Source organism: Carlito syrichta, unplaced genomic scaffold (genome assembly GCF_000164805.1).
Source record: "Carlito syrichta isolate Samal-C Ts95f unplaced genomic scaffold, Tarsius_syrichta-2.0.1 Scaffold113493, whole genome shotgun sequence".
Classification (NCBI taxonomy): domain Eukaryota; kingdom Metazoa; phylum Chordata; class Mammalia; order Primates; family Tarsiidae; genus Carlito; species Carlito syrichta.
Genome location: NW_007057589.1, coordinates 7,792 through 11,386, shown reverse-complemented (window position 1 = coordinate 11,386; position 3,595 = coordinate 7,792). Strand labels below are relative to the sequence as shown.

The 3,595-nt window shown below is 57.4% G+C and overlaps 1 protein-coding gene across 1 annotated transcript in view; it reads right to left on the bottom strand.

Annotated features, from left to right (window-relative positions):
* CLIP2 (CAP-Gly domain containing linker protein 2) overlaps positions 1-3,595 on the bottom strand; it is a gene marked incomplete at both ends in the record, with an annotated part of 26,739 nt that overhangs the window by 16,051 nt on the left and 7,093 nt on the right.

The following is a 3,595-nucleotide window of genomic DNA, read 5'->3' as shown; positions in this document are numbered from 1 at the left end:
ATGCCAGAGAGAGAGAGAGAGAAAGAGAGAGAGAGAGAGAGAGAGAGAGAGAGAGAGAGAGAGAGAGAGAGAGAGAGAAAGAGGAGGCGTCATCTTCTGTGAACAAGGCGGGCAGAGCAGGTCGACGGCGAGCCAGAATCGCTCAGGGAAAGAGAGCGGGAGTCTGGGGAGTGGACAGGTGGGGCCTGAGGTCCACCCCTCGCTGCATCCTGGCTGGGTCTGTGCGGGGTGGAGGAGAGGCTGCAGCCACCCTCCCTCGCCGGCCCCTGCTGGGGCGGCAATAGACACCCGGCTTCCCTGGTCACCCCTGGCCGCCTCTGCTGCCTGCCCCTGGGGAGGGTCCCAGGCCTATTCCCACTCCCCCGGGAGAGCCTGTGGGCTGTACCTTATTGTAGGCATGGGACCCCGTGGGCTGGGGGCCCCAGGATCAGGAATGAATGAATGACCCCAGGATTTCTGGCCCCCACCCTGGGCCTGTGGTGAAGGCGGGGGAACCAATGAATGAAAGGTTTCCAAAAACAGGCCCATGCCATCACGGTGCTCTCGGCCTGGACTGGCCTCCTCTGGTGGAGGCTAGGCTGTGCCTCCCACTGCCCAGCCCCGAGCCTGGCCCTGCCGGTGCCCACCCCCTGGGCCCCGCGGAGGACGCTTGGTCTCCAGAAATCACAAGGGCACTTTTGTCCCAGGGGCACAATACCCACTTCATACGCCGACAAAGCCCAGCATTCTCGGGGTGTCAAGGCTGGCATTTGGATTTCTCATCACGGATCTTTGGAGGCAAGCCGGGAGGGTGAGAGCACTCGCTCCAGGGCACCCGGGGCAGGGTGGAGACCCAGCTCTTCTAGGGGGGAAGCGGGAGAGCCCTCCTCATGCCCAAAGAGACAGGGTTAAGCCAATCTGGGTAGCAGTTCTGAAGGGGCAGGGCTTAGTCAAACAGCATATATGTGTAAACACAGTGAGAGGATCCCAGAAGCTTATCTGCTGGTGCTGAGCTGAACTGACACCACCTGCCTAGAAACACCCCTGCAAGTCACAGCGTTAGAGATGATGATGTTTTTTGGCCTGTTTTGCTTCTTGAGTTTTCCTAAGGGAACAACAGAAAAGATCCCCTTCTGTCTCTCTCCTCTTTTTCTCTCTCTCCCCCTGGCAGCATGGTCCAGTGCCAACAAGGAGTCGGGCTCAGTTTCTTCCAGAAAATCAAAGGCTGCTGATGGTGGTGCCACCCCAGCCTCACGGAAGCCAATTCCCGCCCGCCCCCTGCTCGCCCCTGATGGTGGGCCCAGCAGCCGTGCCCAGGACCCTCATAGATGGAACACGATCCTAAATACTGAACTTGCATCGCCATGGCAAAGAAACGACCGCCAGCTTCACATCTTCAAGGGTAGCTTCGTTTGGGACCCTCCCCATCACTTTGAGGTTCTAGCCTCCTGGGCTGTGGGCTGGGGTCTCTGTGGGGGCATTCATTTCTATGAATTCAACCACAGGAGCTTAGGAAGGAAACAGCCTCTGGAGACTAGAGTTTAGGTGGGGTGGACAAGGGGACCGATCCACTCCTGCTTCTGTCACTCTGGGTCCCGTGGAGTTGACAGTCACAAGACCACGGACAAGGCGCTAGGGGGCGGGGTAAGGGAGGATGGCACTTATGTCTCCCACTAACTCTAGAATGCAACCCCCACAGAAGAGGTGTCTCCCCACATGCAGGAGACGGGGGCCACTCCAGAGACAGCAAGCACCACTCAGCAACTTGGGGCAGAGTGAGGCCTGGAACTCAGACTTCCACATTCAGAACTGGCACCCTGCCCTCTCAACAAATGGTGAACTCTGGGTTCATCAAACCGGTTCTTTCTGTTAAAAGGGGTATTCCTATGCAAATGAAAAAGGACACTATTCAGTTAACAAAAGAACACAAAACCCCGGATGACTCAACAACAAAACTCCAACCCTGGCAGGCCTAAGACAGCCACAGGTGTCTCCAGCCAGGGGTGGGCAGGGAGTGGATGGCCCGGGAGTGGATGGCCGTTTTCATGATCCAAATGGCAACAGCCAGGGGAGAAGCAGAGCACGTTCCCGGCCTGTGACCTGGAGGCCCACTCCTGGAAACACGTTTGGCCGTGTTCCTGCCCTATGCTGGCCCTAGGGGTGTAGAGGGGAACAAGACAGACAGGGTCTCCAACTCGAGGGGCTTATATTCTGGGGAGGGATGCAAACGCCTAAGAAGAATGAGGATTCCAGACTGTGATGAGAGCTGTGAACAGAGCACTTGGGCAGAGCGGCTGGGACGGAGGTCATAGAGAGCAGAGATCATTTACAGCGAGACCTGAAGGATGAGAAGGAACCCTCTGTGCACAGCCGAGGGTGGGGGTCGGGGCAGGTGTCTCAGGCAGGGGAGCCAGCAGGTGCAGAAGCTCAGGACAGGGCACAGCTCGGGATGTTCCAGACACGGGGAGGGGCCCAGTGAGCTGCCGTGTGACCAACAAGGGGCGGGGTGAGAGATAGGGCTGGACGAGGATGAGGGGTGGGCGCTGAGGGTCTTCACTCGGCCGCTCCACAGAGCCTGGACATCCACCAGTGTCAGGGGTTAGACATGTGGGACAGCGGCAGGATGCGATCCACATTTTCAGATTGGGTCATGTGACATCTGGGACGTGAGGGGAGCTGTGAGTCGGGATACAGCCAAAACGAGACTGGCCACGAGCCGACAGTCGCCAAAGCTGGGCGACAGGTAAATGGAGTTCGTTACGCTGTCTTCTCTATTTCTGTATAGGTTTCAACATTTCCAACACTTAAAAAACGAAAAGGATATTTTAAAAATGGCTCTTCTGGCGTCAGCATGGAGAAGGGACACTGGGAGAACAGAAGAGGAAGACGACGGCCATCCATGCCCGGATGGGGCTGGGGGCTGGGGGTCACTTTGCTAGCAAGGCCAAGAGGATTTCTGAGGAAAGGTTGAGGCAAGATTCAAGATGGAGTCCAGTTGGGTGGCCTGAGCAGCCAGCTGTGTGGACTGTGGGGCCGATCCCTGAGATGGGAGCAGTGAGGGGGTGACAGGAAATTGAGGGCGAGAAATGGAGATTCCTGGTTTGAACATGACATTTGGGACGCTGCACTGGGTGGAACAGTGGCCCCCAAGCCTCATGTCCAGGACCTCAGAATGCACCCTTGTTCAGAACATGGTTTCTGCACATGTGACCAGTTAAGGGGAGGCCATACTGGATCAGGGTGGACTCTAAACAACTGTTGTCTTCATAAGAAGGCCAAGTGAAGAGACACACAGGGAAGGCGGCCAAGAGACGACAGGCAGAGGCCGCCATGCTGCAGCGACACGCCAGAGATCAACAAGGGTGCCAGCAGTCCCTACCGGAAGCTAGGAGAGAGGCATGGAGCAGATTCTCCAACAGCTGGCTTTCAGACTTCTGGCCTCCAGAACTGTGAGGGCATAAATTTGCGTTGTTTTAAGCCCCACGTTCATGACAGTGGGTTGCTGCAGCCCCGGGAAACTGACACGGATGCTGTTCCTCACTCATCTGGATGGAGCTGCCAAGCGGGCACATCAGCGTGGCGCTCGGGGAGGGCTGGGGGGCTCCCGAGGACCGGG